This window comes from Carassius gibelio, chromosome B1 (genome assembly GCF_023724105.1).
Source record: "Carassius gibelio isolate Cgi1373 ecotype wild population from Czech Republic chromosome B1, carGib1.2-hapl.c, whole genome shotgun sequence".
In the NCBI taxonomy this organism is placed as follows: Eukaryota; Metazoa; Chordata; class Actinopteri; order Cypriniformes; family Cyprinidae; genus Carassius; species Carassius gibelio.
The window spans coordinates 27,961,548-27,979,947 of record NC_068396.1 but is presented as its reverse complement, the minus strand read 5'-3'; the positions used below and the strand labels follow the sequence as shown (position 1 = coordinate 27,979,947).

General features: G+C 36.1%; 1 long non-coding RNA gene across 1 annotated transcript; it reads left to right on the top strand.

Moving 5' to 3' along the window:
• The first annotated feature begins 2,878 nt into the window (after positions 1-2,878).
• On the top strand, positions 2,879-16,554 carry LOC127948627 (uncharacterized). The gene is made up of 4 exons (XR_008152134.1): positions 2,879-3,348; positions 4,106-4,329; positions 13,227-13,426; positions 13,778-16,554. It is a non-coding gene; the product is annotated as an uncharacterized LOC127948627 (long non-coding RNA).
• Positions 16,555-18,400: the final 1,846 nt, after the last annotated feature.

The window sequence follows — 18,400 nt, the reverse complement described above, 5'->3', positions numbered from 1 at the left end:
CGACTTGACTCCATCTGTGCAGGGTCACACATTAACAACAGTTTTTCTTGTGTGTGTGTGATTGGTTTCATATTTGCATTATAAAAGCAGTGCCAATGCAAAAAGAGTGACACATAGTCATAGTTGCACAACTGAGATTCATTATAAGCGTGACTCAAGCGTAGGGAAGAACCCTTTTCTCTGCTTGACAATATGATGTAATGCAGTGCTGAGGTCATTCTGTGACTGCCATGGCATCACCTTGGGAATGTGAATCTGAGGTATCAAATCAAGCTTTCAATCAGTTGCTCATAAGTCAATTAACCTTCACAGAATCTCTTTATTTCTGATTGTTCATGTGTCTTGCTTTAAATTGAGCCTTCAGAACTGGGTTCATCATCAATAAACCTCATTCTGGTTACAAGATGCATCACTGTCTGACTAATCTGACCACAATCCAGAGGCTATGACTGTAAACTCTTGTTTTGAACCACAGACTAAATTTAAGCTCAGCACCTGTGAAGGGTTTGAAAAGTTTCCAGGGATCTAATAAAAAAAAAAAATTCAGATATTTTTGCATGGATTTTTGTTTGCCGAATGGCTTTTACTCTTTAAAATAAAGGAAGAACCATTTAAAAATTAATAGAAGAAACATTTTGGTTCCCCAAAGAACCTTTCAGAGATCACCTTTTTCTATGGTGTGGAGAACATTTTTGAAATTAAAAGAAACCTTTTCCACTATGAAAAACCTGTTGTGGAATGGAAAGTTTCCATGAATGTTAAAGGTTTTAAGGCAACATTAGATGCCATTACACTCTCAGGAAAAAGGTACAAAAGCTGTCATTGGCACCCCTTGAAAGTACATATTAATACCTAAATTGTACAATAGTACCTTTTGAAAAGGTACCAGCCCAGTGACAACTTTTGTACCGACAGAGTAAGAAACCATCCTTCATTGGCAGTCACTGTCTTAATACAAGTAATGCAAGATGTGTTGGAATACCAATCTTACTAATGTAAAGTTTATCATATGCTGTTCAAAGTTCTGCTTTTACACCCATGACTTTCCTTTCCCACCTCTTTCGACCATTGCTGTGTAAAGAAAGCAAATCAGGTTACAGCAATCCTCTTTTTGGATTATTTTCTTAGGGTTTGGGTGTTATAACTCAAATCACTCCCTGCTTGTCTCATACACACACACACACACCAGACACCCGCAGGCTCAACAAATGTCCGAAGATAATTTATCTCACAGTTTATATTGCGGACACCAGCTTTCAGGTGACTGCTCTGAAATTGAGCCTTCACGTCAGAAATGGTCCTGGATCGGATTCTAACACACTCCATGTACGTGTGCAGTGCTGTGTTCAATTAAGCTCATGCAAGAGCATTTAACTGAAGGCTTATGAACACTCAACATTGCCCCTTGCCCCTCTTTCTGACACAATCGGACCGGCTGAAGGTGTCTCCTGGGAGACATTAGTCAGTGAAAAAGCAAATACTCCATTTTGAATCCATGTTTTCAATTTGGAGGCACATGGTTTGAATTAGGGTCATGCTTACTGAGGTGGGTGAGTGGGAGGGTTAGCCTCAGGACAGAGGTGAGTGAGAGCTTCCTTTACACCCACAAAAAACACACCCACATTTACACTTTAACAGTCAGCTTTGTTTCAGTTTTTAGGGACTTTTGCATTCAGACAAAAGTTATGGTTACCAGTTATGGTTACTCATTAGTTTGTAATTGAATTGTGCAGCTAACATATTCAAGGAGTAGGCCTACTTCACCCAAAAAATGAAAAATTGGTCAACATTTTATTCACCCTCATATCATTCCAAACCTTTATGACTTTTTTTTCTTTAGAGCACAAAGGAAGTTACTTTGAAGAATGTTTTTGTCCTCAAAGTCAGAGCAACAACAGTGAACAATCCCTTCCAAAGTTGTATAAAACTGTTTTTTAAAATGATTTGAATATATGGATATTTGAAAACTGTTCAGTAATCTAAATTTAGAATTACTGTCCATTTAAATTGCACTTAAAAGAATTTGACTTGTTGTGTTGCTCCAAAAATCATAGTTATTTGTTATCTCACTTTAAATTAAAAAAGCACAATAATATATAATATGTTACGTGCAATTAATACAATATTATAGAATATACATAACTATGCAGGGGTGTAAAATGGTTTGCCAGTTGAAGAAAACGACTCTAATGACAGACAGAAAGAACAAACGGAGTCGAATGGTATTTACTTTATAACTATAGGTTGCTTATACATTTTATGCACACCATGCTTCCAAAGTTCAAATACACTTTGCATTCAATAGACTTAAAATTATAAACAATAATTTCCAGTGCGTAATGCTATATTTTTCAAAAGTTATATAACTCTATAATGGTTGCTAAAATCCAGGTTGTAGCCCACTTTATAATAGCATAAACCTATTATGTGGTTTCCATTAAGATTTTCATTGCTTTCTCTCACTGGCAAAGCAACCGCTTTTGGCATCTAAATTAAATTTTCAGTTCTAATTGGGGGATTAGGGATATTTTTTTTTTCACCCTAGGGCTACTCGTTTGGGAAAGTTTTCTGATTCTGAAAATAGGCACGAGGGCTAGTCTGGAATTCTTGGATTACATCATCCTTTATGATGTCATCATCACTGGGTGACTTTGGCACGTTACCGAACGGGTGAAGTCAGGCAGAATTTTTGCTCTCGCTGGCCAGTGCAAATCATTTACAACAGAGCCTCGGGGTCACTGTATCCGTGCGGACAACTGTTAACCCCCATCCACTCTCCTTTCCTTTCATTACTTGTCTCTTCAAGGAGACAGTCGAGAGAAGGAGACGTCTTCGTATAAAAAAAAAAAAAAAAAAAAAGGGAATGGAAGCCTGTGTTTTTCTCTTGGGGGACATCATAATGATTTGATTTACTGGCGGTCATTTGATCAACAGCGTACGCTCCACTCCCTAAACACACACACTCCTCCTCGAGAAACTATCAGCGGCAGACGCACGCGAGAAGGTGCAGGCTGCCGGACATCTCGGGGCTGGAATCACATTTATTCTCATTAGACTGCGATAGTGTCAGCTGGAGGCAGGGGAGGCACGAGCCAGGGTCATAAAAACTACCTCACTACCTCTTCCCGCCATTACCTCATACAGATCACATCACACCCAGTCAGCCATTCTCCAGTCAACGCCGAAGCTGCACATTGGTGTATGTTTTCAATGTGCATCTTTTTTTTTTTTTTTTTTTTTTTTGCCGGTCACTTTTACCTGCTACTTGTCAAACTACCAAACAGGGAAGGAAATGGCCTGTCGTCAGCCTTCAAACATAAAGCAACTTGTAACAGGTTTTGAGGTTGGGTGAGTAATTTGCATATATCAAGTTGATTCGTCTTTACTTGTCTTAAGTACAAAAGTACAACTTTTGTATTTTTATTTGTAAATGACAGCTAATTCGTATGAATCTCAAGTCACACTGAGAGCTAGGCTTAATGCTTGGGTTAGAAGGGGACTTTTATGCTTTATTTTTCGAGAAATCATGTTTCGGCAGGAATCATTTATATGAAATTTTTATATTTTATATTTATATGAAAACTACAAAAATAGTTACTTTTCTTATTAAATTGGGTTTAAAATGGTATAGGGGAGGGGCTTTCACATTCTAGAGCATTTGATTGGACAAAGATGAGTGTAGTGCAGGATGAGTCATCAATATTTTTGGTCAGTTTTGTTTTAATGCAATGGTTTTAAATGCATATCTACTAGTGAATTTTGTTACGTTTAAAGAAAACACTAAAAATTTGGATGGCTTAAACTAAAACATGGACTAAAAGTCAAAAATTCATATAGTCCATATAATATGCTATGTGTATTTAATGTATTTCTTTCTTTAAATATGCTATAAAAATGGTGAAAATAAGGTTGCCACATATCCTTTTACTTACCATTTTACAACTCAATTCATAGACATCCAGAAAGCTTTTTTTCAGTCAACCCCACTTAATGGTAGTTGTGCATAGGCTTTCCTTTTGGCAGCCAAAAACACCCCCTGCTAATTTGTCATTCACAGTAAATATTTTGTCAGGAAGCTTTTTACAGATGGCTGTTTGTTTTACAGCGACAGCGGAGGTCAATAGAGATGGCTCCACGAGATGAACTGGCTCGCTCCCCCGAGACATGCGTTCTCGGTGAGGCCCAGTGATAGATGAAGTGTGTGAGGGATCGGTTCGGGCCCGTGTTCAATCAAACTTCATGGCTTACATTACAGTGGATGAGGCATGGGCACTTCATGGGACCTGTTTTATGTTCTGTAGGTCCTGGAGCATGGCATTGTTTGCACTGGTGAGCGTTTAGTAGCTATTAAAATGAAGATTGTTTTTCATTTTGCATGTCGTAAATCCAGTGTAAGTTTAGATGGAAATGAATGACATATCTGTTGTTTTTCCACAAAATGCTCCCATATGCATTTTGACACTGTTTATGTTTGTACACAAATTGAGAGCTAGCATGAGTATTTCAACTTTAACGGAGCTTTAAAGGAACAGTTCACCAAATTTGCTGAAGATTTATTTGTTCTTTGGCCATCCAAGATGTAGATGAGTCTGTTTTGACATCACAACAGATTTGGTGATATTGCATTACTTGCCCACCAATGGATTCTCTGCAGTGAATGGGTGCCATCAGAATGAGAATCCAAACAGCTGATAAAAACATTAAATAATCCACATGACTCATGTCCATCAATTAATATCTTATGAAATGAAAAGCTGTGTTTTTGTAAAAAATAAATAAAAATAAAAATAAAAATAATCCATCAAGATATTTTTGACTTCAAACCATTGCTTCCAGCTGAAATAAGAGGACTCTATCCATTGTATTGATTTCTCCAGTAAAGCCACCTCATCTGAATCAGGAGAGAAATATGCACAAAAGCAAAAATTGCTAATAAATTTCACAATTAATTATAAGAAATGGCAAGTAACACTGAATAAAATCAATTTTTTTATAATTTTTTTATTATATATTAAACATATTCCAATTTTTTTTCTATTTTAAATAAAATCATAAATGTTCAAAAAACGTGTGGCTGAGTAAATAATTAAATACTTTTCTTTTTTTTGGCTGAGTTATTCATTTAATCTTTCTATCATAATAGTTTTCAAGGATATTTGGACTTGTAGACAACAAGCTTAAATCAACAGTAGTGAAAAGACAACAAACACTCCCAGTATAAATGGCATAAATCAAATGAAGCAGTGGAGGTAATAAATTAAAAAAGTATCTTTTCATCAGAACATTGTATTGCTAAATGATTTAATTTATTGTCTAGTTATCTTTCTTCCTGTCTTGTGCTCTTTTTTTGCATGCACACACACACACACAAAGTTACTCGCACACACAAAAACATGAAAACCAAACACATATAACCATTGAGGTGTTTCTTGGGCTCAAGCCACATCCAGTGATGTCACTATGCTTATTCTGAGTCTTTTGCTCTAATGTATGCTGACTTAAGCTGCCAAGAACACGCTCACACTCACACACACAGCCACATACACACAACACATAACTATAACCTTAAATACATACTGTATCTAATAGATCATAGAGCTATGGCCTGCAGTTTAGTGGAAAGGATGCATTCTGAAATTATTTTTTAGAAGATTAGTATTTTCAAGCTGTATGTCATTGCACTAGATACGTACATCTTGCTTTTTTGTAAGGAAGTCTGGAACAGTAGTGATAATTGACAAATTTAGAGTTTTCCTCAAACATTTGGGCCCGAGACAAATAAATGTATTACTTAATCAAGTCAGATATAATTTCTCTAATAATTTTTAATTTCCTCTGAGAGGAGACTTACATTTATACATGACCTTTATAGATTTGTTTTTGTAATACTGCTATCAAATCATACGCAGAAAATTGCAAAAATCAACTTGTCCATAAAACTAAAAGTCACATAAGATATTTTTACTCGACGTTCTCTAATAATTGTAAAATAAATTATCCATATTGAAAAAGTGAATTGCGCATGCATATACAAATATGTTTTCAGTGAGATTGTTGTGCTTTGAGTTAACATTTCTTGAGTGTATAGTAAAGTCTTACTCAAGGGCATTACCGTGGATTGTCCTTCGTGGGGTTTGAACCTACAATCTTTCAGTTACCACCCCAGATCTATTACACCACCCCCACAGTATTACTTTCTACAGTCTTGCATATTTAATGCATATTTATGCTGTCTTACCAAATCAAGTAGCATTTGTTTCATAGGGGCATGTATTGTGCTTGCTTCCCAGACACCGAAGTTAATTCCTGGTTTAGACTAACTAAAGTGGTTAAAGCACATTAGTGGTGGAGAATTTTAGACCAGACAATCACGTAATGACCAAAGTAGAAAATGATTCCCGGGAGGGTTTCTGTGTTTACCCTTTCTTTACTTAGATAAAACACACACTGTTTCATTTAAAGGGATAGTTCATCCAAGAACTAAAAATACTGTTATCATTTACTCATCCTTTTGTTGTTTCAAATGTATTTGACTTTCTTTCTTGTGTGGAACACAAAAGGGTATGTTTCCCAGAATGTAATTTGTCACAGAATGCAATAATAATTGAATTATTTTAAAGGTGACAAACACGGAAAAAGTCAGATTTTCATGATTAAGTGCTATAATCGGGTCCTCATTGCATCTACCAACCCCAAATATTAGGTAAGCCTTTCTTTGCAAGCTTGTGAAAAAACAAGCCACTCAGATTTCGCTCCCCCAGTGACATAGAAAGGGGATCTTATTATAATATTACCGGCCCTAAATCTGCACGTTTCAACCCACGGCGCCGCCATCGTGTCTTTGCAAGCAACAATTCTGTATAGTGAAAGTTTAGGCAAAAGATGCTAACTGTTCTGTCTTTGGCTGCACAGATGAGCACAGAACACTATTTACAGTCCCAGACAAGAGAGCAGGTTTATTGATTTACTTATTTTATATTGCTGCTGCCACACAGATCTAATATAAACATGCGATTTCTTTCCCAGCTGTTTACAGACGTAACCAACTGTTTTTGTGACTTGTGTGCTTTTAACATAAACTTGAGTGTATTTGATAGTTTAAGTGCAATAATACATGAAAGAGTTTAGTACTCGCATGCTGTGACAGCTGCTTTCTGTGTGCAAGCTTCAGATGTGTGCGCGCAGAAAACTGTATATCAGAAGTTTAAACTAATATGGGGATTTCAGCAAGATAAACATGATAATCAAAACCAAACCAGATGTTTTTGTAGCAGAGTATCTGAGGTAGGAGCTGTAAAGGCACAATCCTATTCTGGAAAAGGGTGTGGGGAGCAGCAGCTCATTTGCATTTAAAGAGACAGCGAATTTTATCTTCGACTCAAAATAGGCATTTTCAGAATGATAGAATAAATTATCTTTGGGGTATTTTATGCCAAAACTTCACAGATACATTCTGAGGACACCTGAGACTTATATTACATATTGTAAAAAGGAACATAGTGGTCTCCTTTAAAATTGTGTCATTATAATTTCGTTGATTTTGATGACTTATCTGCTAAATCATTGAGGACAATGGAAGCAATCAAAATTATAAATATGAAATTAAAAGTTAAATTTATGCATTTAGCAGACGCTTTTATCCAAAGCGACTTACAGTGCATTCAAGCTAGCAATTTTTACATATCATGTGTTCCCGGGGAATCCAACCCCCAACCTTGCGCTTGCTTGCTAGCGCAGTGCTCTACCAGTTGAGCTACAGCAACACTAATAAATATAAATAATAATATAATATAAAATATAATATAATGCAAGTAAATATAAATAATATAAATCAGAAAATATATTTTAAATATTGTTCTCTGTAATATTACATTCATAAGTATAGCTGGTAAATGTACTTCAACTGAAATGTTGTAAAGTATTTATCTGAAATATTAGGTGGATATTCTAATATTTCAGTTAATTTATGTTGCTTTCATTCTTTTTGTTTTCCTAGCAAAACTAAAAACAAACATGTTACTCTGTTATTCTAAAAGTATGATTTACGCATGCATATACCAGATATTGTTGCGGTGAGTGTATTGTGCATTAAATTTTTACACAACATTTATCAAGCATTAAAATGGTCCTGCTTTCCCATATATTTCCATTTTTATGTATTGTGTTTTAAATTAACGATGGTAAATGTGCTTCATTTGAAATGTAGTTTGTTTATTATACAAATTGGATATTCAAATATCTCAAATTCTCTCCATTGCTGTCCTCCTTTTTTTTGTTTTTCCCAGCAACACTTGAGAGGCTCTGGGCTCTAAACAGATTCCGAGTCCTCGTAACTACTCCTGTGGGAGTTGGACATGCTGTATGTTTAGTCTACAGTATGACCAAAAAAGACAACGAGACAACAAGCACGCAAACACTCACATGCACATGAAATGAATAAATTGGATTAGTACGTTTCTGTTTAACAGTGCATTGACAGTGTGCGGGGTATTGTTTGTGCATGTGTGGCTGCGCTTTGTATTCAGAGGTGTGTAGTGATGATGACATCATCCTCCTCTGGTCGGCAATGTGGGGGTTATTTTGACAGTCCCCTGTGCTATTGTTCTGTTCCGCATCTGCTCACAGATTAGGGCATGTCAATTATGGGCATGAACGTTGGTCATAAATATAGAGTTTGCATATCTAATGCAGACGGACATAATGGAGTCATTGGTACTGCGAGTCTGATGAAATCATGAAGTTTTTAGTTATACCAGCCAGCCAGTCGGGGTCCTGTCCTCCTTTGTGAGATCATGTTTGGCAGTGGTGGGCAGAGGTTCCCTGTCTTACACTTGTCTGCTGCGGGGTGGCCGCAGATGTGTCAGTCCCACATATGGATCATGGTGATTTAGATGTGTCTTTTCAATCCCCCTGAGTGGCTCATTCAGTGTATTAAGAGCAAGGCGTTGAGACAATCAATTTTATCACAATGGGGCCCGTTCCAGGGTGACGTCATCGCCTGTTCACGGGAGCGAGTTGGAAGAAAGGAACAAAAAGAAAACGAAAATTTACAGTGGTAGCCATAGTGTCAGTCATTCATCCCAGAGCAAGCATACTTGGTTTGGGGATTTGAAACAAACCCTTAATAACCCTAAGTATTAATATTTGGTGTGTCTTTTGTCCCACACTTTTTGTGCTATAGACTCAAATGATACCTCCTGTTATTCAGCTTTTTTTTTTTTTTTTTGCACGGTCAAATTTACTCGTTTTTCCTTCCAGGTGATAAAAACAGCTAAAAAAAAATAGTATTATAGAAATTGCGATGGTCTATTTTGACTGTCACTTGTCACATATTTAAATATATCTTTTTTTGTTTTCCATATGAGCAATGGAAGTGATTTCAAAATAAATGTACATAAATCTATGCATAATTTATTTTTTCAATACATTACCAGTTAATTTTCAGATACACTACCAGAGAGACATCACTTAGGCTCACCTAGGCTGAATTTATTTAGGATAACGGTAATATGGTAAAATGTTTTTGCAATTTAGAAGAACTAAATTTTTTATTTTGATATATTTTTAAAATAAATGTTTCTTGAGCAGTAAATCAGCATATTAGAATGATTTCTGAAAGGATCATGTGACACTGAAGACTGGTGTAAAGATGCTGAAAATTCAGCTTCACATCACATTAATAAATTACATAAATATATTAAATCAAACTGTAATACTAATAATTCTAAAGGAATAATATTACTGTTTTATCTTTATATTTGAACAAATAAATGTAGTCTGGGAGAGCATACAAGTTTTATTAAAAACATCTATACATATATATATATATATATATATATAATTTTTTTTTTTTTTTTTTTTTTTGTGAGAGAGAGTGAGGAAGGAAATATGAAGCCATAAAGTGACATCTCTTATTGTTGAGTCTAGTCCTCGTCTCATTCATACTGCTTTATTTATCACGCTCTGGAAACCATAATGTCCGTGAAACAAACATCCCTCGCACAAGTTCTCAGAGTGTGTGATGACATCACTCCACCCCTGCAAAGGTGAGGTGGGAACCTCTGTGTAGGACTAACGGGAAGAATGTCTCGAGTGCTAGTCTGGAAATACTTGGGATAGTTTCGCTGGAGCGGTTTCACAAGAGGATGATGCCTGGCCGGTTGCATTGTTTGGGATGACCTCAGTGGAATGTTATTAAGGAAATTATATTTTATGTCGTGTAGGAAATGGGAGATACAGGAGTTTGTAAGGTGGTTCCTGTGTGGAGTATTTAGACGGTTAGTCATAAACGCAGAGTTAAGACCTCACAGAGAGAGACATAACAGTAGAATATAGAGCCATTTCATGTCTGCATTTTTGAGTGATAAACTACTTTCATCACGTTTCCATTTAGCACAGCTGTGAATCAGAGACTGGAGTCTGTAAGGTTACAGGACCCTGCTAGACATCCAGTGCTCTGGCAGACGAGGGCTGAGTCCTGTTCCTCAGCCCACGGAGAAAGCTCTTAGTCAGGCCTGGAAAAGCAAGGGGGACTCCCCACTTTTGGGAAACCACAACTGCAATTCCCTTATTCCTGACTGCTGGTTTCTAAACTCTGTTAAGACAGCCGAATCCAGTCAGGCAGCAGGTCAGTGTAAGGTCCAGATGTGGCCCTTCTTTTCATACGGTGCAGAGCTTGGATTGTGCTGATGCAGATGTGTTCAGTGATGTTGCAGGATAGAGTTTGCCTTCTCTTCAGTAGTAAACTATATTAAAAGTGATGGTTGATGTTAAATCAAATCACAACATCCCTTTTTATTATTAAGCAGCAAATTAAGAGTTTATTGAGGCAAAAGTCATAGTTAATAGTTTGTTAAAGCGATAATTGGACTTTAAAATAAAGTGACCATAAAGTCTAACATTTTGTTATAATACACTTTAAGTCTGAAGCTTGATACAAATATTTTAAAAGACGTAATTTATTCCTGTGATGCAAAGCTGAATTGCCAGCAACATTACTCCAATCTTCAGTGTCACATGACCCTTTAGAAATCATTCTAATATGCTGATTTACTGCTCAAGAAACATTTCTTATAAATGTATTAAAATAAAATAAAACTGTTATTTTAAAATTACAATAATGTTTGATAATATTACTGCTTTTCTATATTATTAATAAACAAAATGCAGTCTTGGTGAGCATAAGAGATATTTAAAAAACGGTAAATGGACATTACACAAATAAACTGAGCAGCATAATACACTTACTGGCTTTGTAAATACTCACAGAGGATGAACTGGCCATCATGCACTACACAACTGAGATCACACACTACCAGACGTTTGTTGTTCCGATCACAACAAACTCACAAAGAAACGTGCGTCTTGTTTCTAGGACAACAATGCATGTTCTAAAATCAGCTGAAAATATCAAACATGTTATCAGGTCTGGAGCTAAAACATCCGAGTCTGTGCTCATCATACACTATGTGATTTTCTATTGAATCTGGCGACTCAAATCTGCAGACTGGCTCTGACTTTTGGCAGCAAGTGTCAACAACTTCAGACTGTTAATCAGGGGAAAATGGGGAAAAAGTCATGTAGTTCATACTCCATTTTTTTTTTTTTTTTTTTAAAAACAGAAAAAAGAAAATCCCATAGACATTGAATGAGGAACCTGAGCTATATCTTGAAACTGAAATATCATAGAGACTTGGGGGTGGATTTATTTTTTATTTTTTTACTTGGGCCAGTAAGCAACCACTTAGTTACCACATAGCAACGGGCAAAACAATTACTCAGATCACCTTAGCAACCACATTGCAATGCCCTAGCAACCACCCACATCATCGCTGCACAGACAAGCACCACACAGTTTTATTCAGTAAATGCAAAAATGCAATGACATTGTTCAGTGCTGAAGAGATCATTAATGCACGTCATGAAACTTAATACATATATTTCTACATGTATAACTAGTATATTAATAACTTTTTCATTAAACTTATAATCATTTGTTTTAAATCTCAGTTTTATCGCTTTCTCAGCCTCATTTCTGTATCCTTAATCACATTATACTCTGCTCAGTTACTTCAGTACGCATTGCCTCTTTATTTATCATATAAGCCGAGAAAAGTCCTTTTTTTTTTATTTACACAAATTACGATCAAAAAAAGTTTTGCACATCCGGACTTTAAGACGTAAAAGACTATTAACACACCATTTTCAGAGTTGGATAAAAGAAACAAACAGCACTCTTGAAATGATTTGCGTTGATAGCTCTGTTTAATGACAGCATCAGAGTCTCTCTGCTCTCTAATTTTTGCCGTGCGTGGTCCTCTCTGCGTCTCCCGTGGGGCATTTGAGTCTGTTTGCTAGCACTCATAATTGCAGTGGTGAAAGAGAGAAAGAGAAAAAAACAGTAACAGTAGACAATAGACAAGCGAGATGTAGAAAAACAGTAATTAGAGTTAGAGATGGTAGGAAGCCAGTTGAGACTTCAACTCATAATGGACAACATCTTCACATAGAAGACGTAGAGGTGTGTGTGTGTGTGTGTGTGCATGGATCTAAGTCCGTCTCAATTATCAAATAGTGATGGAAGACAATTTGTAGGGCCATACAAAATCTGTTTTATTTTTTCCTAAATTCAGTTTTTTTAAGTTTTATCCATTTAAATTTTTCTGGATTCGTTTTTTTAATACATTTTATTCAGAAAGCATGTGTAATTAATGGAAATCATGAAAATTACAATATTCAGCTGCGATTTATTAAGTTTAAAATATATATATATTTTAAGGCCCTGTGAAATCATTTTTCAGGATTTTATTTTAATGCTTTCATTAAGTATTAATTGTTAAAGCATGCATAATTAATTGATTTTATAAAATATAATAATTACTGTGTGGATACTGTGGAATGTCTCAGAAGTTTCATTAAGTAAAAAAATCCACATTAAATGTAGACTCTTCTCACAAATGTAGCTCAGACTTGACATCTAGTTCTTACTACATCCCACAATGTATAATCAAGGTTTTTTTTTTTTTTTTTTTTTTTGATTGAATGAATGAAATACTGGTCTAGACTTAAGCTGACTGGAGTATTGTCTATGATTAACTTTGTGTTCAGTAGATGATGTGAGAATTGGATGAAGTGATATTGTAGGCTCTGACTGCTTTTGACTGTTGTTGTTCTTCGTTTCGTTTACACGCATCAAATGGAAATTGCTACCTGCTGCATCCGTCCAGAAGAGCAGCTATAACTGTGAAGTCTGTGAAGACGTGACTCATCTCCAATCTGCAGTCCAAGTCAGAAGTGAATGCTATAATGTCAAGTCTCAAAGACTCTTACATGTGCCAAGTCAGATTCACAAAATCTCTGCTTAACGTCCTCTCTAGAGAAAATGTTTTCCTTTAGTAACATATTGATGTATACTACCATACTCTGGGTAAGTTAATACTTTTATTCAGAAAGAATATGTTACATTGAGCAAAAGTTAGAGTAAACAAAGATTTCAATTTCAAATAAATCGTTTTTCGAACTTTACTATTGGTCAAAGAATGAAAATGTGTCACGGTTTCCACAAACATTAAGCAGCACAGTTGTTTTCAGCATTGATGATAATTATAAGAAATGTTACAATCTTACTTAATCCAAACTTGTGAACTGTGGTGTATAGCAGTGTGTTATATCAATCAAGTTTAAATGTATTAAAAATCCATAAGCTGATACATTGTTTAGCAATTCTAAAATACATTAAAGTGATCATATGACACGATTTTTTTTTTCTTTCTCTTAGGAGTGTTAAAAGCTCTTGGTGCATGAAGAAGTTCTGTGAAGCTGCAAAGACTCAAATCCAAAGAGATATTCTTTATAAAAGTTAAGACTCTGCCACGCCCCCCTTATTTCGACTCCCTCAAACACGCTCCCACATGCCTACATCACTATGTGGAAATATTTGCGTAATGCCACCCAAATGTTCAAGCAAAGAAAGGCGGCGTGGTTTCAGCAACCACAGTTATTGTTGAAGCACCCATGTCAGGGAGATGCTGTGTTTCTAGGTGAAAGCAAAAGCACTTTATTTGGCCTTCTGAAAGAAATGCATTTAGGAATCTTTGATTACTTACAACAAAACAGCAACACATTTTATGGACGACTGTTTTATGAACCAAGGAGAGGAGGTAATTTTGACTTTGCTACAACAATCTGGCGCTTCTGAATCAGCTACTGTAAGTATGATTTGTTTTTAAAAGCGGGGTTTTGTGTGTCGTCTGTGTGTGCTTGCGAATGTGTGTGTGAGAGAGAGAGAGAGAGAGAGACGGTCACACAGTGGAGTCAGCTGTCTTAACCGTCCATGGCTTGTGTCCTGTGAACTTCATCACTGTGTCTGTCACTCCACTCTGTTCCCCATTCGGCCTTGTACTGATGGTAAAACTAAGGAAATTATTAACTATCGTTACTTTTTTTTTCATGATTATGGAAAGGGGTTTTACATTTCCGACGAGTGTTTGCAGGGTTCGGCCAATCACAATGCACTGTGTCAGTTGGCCAATCAGAGCAGACTACTCTTGTCGGAAGGAGGGACTTTGTAGAAAACGATGCATTTGAGAGAGGCCGGGCATAGAGGACCTACAATAATGAACAGTATTTGAAAAAAGAATGTGTTTTTTGAACATTGAGGCGTCAGCATTTTCTGTTACACCAAATATACAAAATAATTATATTTAAAAAAGCATCATATGACCCCTTTAAATTAAAATCTAAAACTAGACTTAATCTGATATGTTGTTATTAACCAGAAAAGTCTCAAAACTGATGATATGAGAAAGATAGTATTTTATATTTTCAGTGTAGTTTCATTTGGAGTCACACAGTAATTAACGGACGTGGCAGTCGATAAAGAAAAATCAGAAAGAACTTAACTAAAACAAAGTTGATTCATCGTTCAGTCATCCTGGCCTGATCTTAATCAGACAAAAAGACTCATTCTCATTACGATCACAGCTTGATGTGCTCACTATGACTGCTTCAGATACTTTTAGATGGCCAGAACATTTTAGAAATGCCAATGAACGGAATGGCTTGGGTAGGCTGGTATTTAGTGTAGGTGTCGTGGAGTAGTGGTATTAGATCTGGGCTGGTTGTATGTTTGAACTCTGCGATCCGTGAGCTGTTATCATTGTGCCCATGAGCGGGGCGGCAGGGTTTGCTCCTGTAATAAGTGTACTGTGTGTAAAGTGTATGCGAAATGACTACTGAGTAGACAACTGCACAGTTTATGTCCTTATTTGTACACTTTGTATTTAAGCAAAGGTTTTACATTTTAAGTGTCCACTTCAAATGAACATGGATTTATTGCTGTGACGCCTGAAAAGCAACTAAGCCTTACTGGAAATGCGACGTGGTGACCATGTGGTTCAGATTGGCTCAAATACCTCACAGATGATTAGTCTAAAATACTAGACATTCTTTGTCAAATTGTTCTGATGATTTCCTGGCTGCACAGTGCGATGCGCGCCACAAACATGAGGCCACAGTGTTACAAATGCATTAGCACACCCCCTCGCCAAGGGCCCCAATCAGCATTCCTTCCTAAAAACACTCCATTCTTCTGCCCAGAGAAGAGGGGTATAGGGAATCCCTTGCCATGACTCATCGAGTTTCTCCGACTGTAAGGGGAGTTCACTGAATGGAACGAACATGACTTGTTCATTTGTGGATTAAGGGATGTGGGGTAAGTCATAAAGCAGAAGAATTTTTAAACACTGACTGCTGCTTCCTACAACAAACTTGTTTTTGTTGCTTTGTTGGCAGAATAGAAGTATGTCTAGTATGATATGTAAAATAAAACTTTATAGCAATATAACTGTTTAAGGACTATGACTGTATAGTATAAAATCCATACTCTATCACATATATAACAAAACATTTTACCTATACAGTACATAATACTAGGTCTATTATATAAATAAAAATGGTCTATATGATGTATGATGCGAGTTTAAAGAAAAACTATAATTAAAAAATATATATATATATATAATGAAATAAAAAAAAAATTTCAAAGATATTTTTGTATATAAATAAAAATGGAATCTTTATAGTATGTATTTTATCATTTATAATTTTATATATCTACTACTGTACAAAAGTTAGTTCTCTAATGCTCATCAAGCCTGCATTTATTTGATCAAAAATACAGTAAAACTTAATATCGTTTAAATACTATTCAAATATATATATTTTATAAAAATATATTATAAAATGTCATTTATTCCTGTGATGCAAAGCTGAATTTTCAGCATCATTACTCTAGTCTTCAGTGTCACATGGTCCTTCAGAAATCAATCTATACTGATTTGGTCCTAAAGAAATATTTATTATTATTATCAATGTTGAACACAGTTGTATTGCTTAATATTTTTATGTAAATTGTGGTTCTTTCTTTCTTTCTTTTTTTCTTTCTTTGACGAAAAAGAAAATTCTTGACATCATGGAAAATCGTTTGTAACATTATACACTTCTTTAACCTTTTAATCTCTTTACTGAATAAAAGTATTACATTCTTTAAACAAACCTTACCGACCTCCGTCTGTCTTACTTTTGACACTCAGACTTTATATTGTGTTGAACTTTAGTAATAACTTATTTTTGCAGTTAATTAATTTTACATTCTTAATAAATCAGTAGTCTTCATAAAGATTTTTTTCTATATAAATTCAGTTTACATTTTAAATTACAGTTTTCTGTGTTAATGCACAGTATTCACTTCAGGTACAAAATATCTCTGAATGTGCTTTTGTTTGTGAACATGACTATGAATAACTGAGTCACATATTCTGTCCCTTGCAGTCATAACAAACAAACTATGACTGCAACAGTAGGTAAGAACAATCCTGAATATACTTTTTTTTCCCCTCTCTCATTTACCACACTTCATTTCTTCCACTGTTAACCATAGTGGATTCAAACACAAACAAACAAGCAACGCTAACGATTGCAATCACCACTAATTTGGAGGCCCAGCTCTCCACCCCCACTCTCTTCTCCTGGACACGCTCCATCCCAGAAACCCTTGGGGCTCCAGATGGGTGTACTGGATGTCGTGAAGGGGAGAAAAGGACAGAGGAGGTGGCTGGTGTTTTTGGAGAGAGTGCAGATCTTTTTCTCTCCTTTCTTTGAAGGGAATTTTCATAATACAGCCCTTGTCTTTAAAAAAAAAAGAAAGGTTTTATAACAAAGGCTGGTTTTAAATTAGAGCTCATGTTTAAGATCAGCCTTAGGACTGGATCAATATTCAACCACAACAAAGCATGTCTCACAAACAAGTCTTTTACTGCTTAGCTAGATCTTTGCATTTGCATTGTGTCATAGAGCAACCACTGAACAACGCTCAAATCCTGACCCGAGACCAGTGAAAAATTGCCCCAGCCGAAAGCATAAACAGAGGATGGAGGAGGGCAATGGAGGGAGTGGCCGATTTTGTCATAATTGGTGTAAGTTTGGGGGGGGGGGGTTGCAGCCACGCCGCTGGGTTTTGAAAGAGTGTGCAAACGGAGCCCTGTCATTTACCAGACGCCCGTTGGGCTGGGCTGTGTGAACGCAACTCACAACTGTTCTCTAATTAACTCCTGCTCAGAGAGAGAGAGAGAGAGAGAGAAGCACTGCTCTGCCAGAGCTGACTAAATGCAGGAGAAAAGAAAAACACTCCGTTTGGCTGCAGTTGGTTTGATTCAGCAAAGTTCATAGTCAGTCAGCACATGCATTGTCAGGTTCAGATTGTTTCAATCTGTCAGTCAGTGCTCGAAATCAAAACAAAGAAAGATCACTAGCATTACAGGCACCAGAAAGCTGAAACAGTTGCCTTGAAAAACAAATACGAAGGTGCAAGTTAGTACTTTGTTACCAAATATTGTACATATTTATTAGCCTCTATCTTGCACTGTAAAATATTACATTTTATCATAGTGTTTATACACTGTATGTAGCTTGTCGAGTTAAAACCTCATCATACACTCATACACTCTGTAAGGTCTGTAAGTGCATCCCAGTTCACATCCTTATGCGTTATTCTGTGATGTTTAGTGGTATAAATCGTGCAAGTGGTGCATTCACACTGAAAATTTCAAAATGAAAAAGTGTACTTTAAATATCCAGATTATGCATTATGCAGTAGAATATGGAGTGCCACAAGGATCTGTCTTAGGCCCTCTGCTATTTTCAATATACTTTTTACCCCTTAGTAATATTTTTTTTAAAAGTTTAGTTTACATTGTTTGGACTATTGTAATGCACTACTAGGTGGTTGTTCTGTATAAAGAAGCTACAAACTGCAGCGGTCCTTACCAGGCCAAGAAAATATTATCATATTCCCCCCAATTTTATAATCTCTACACTCGCTACCCATTAAATTCCATATCAG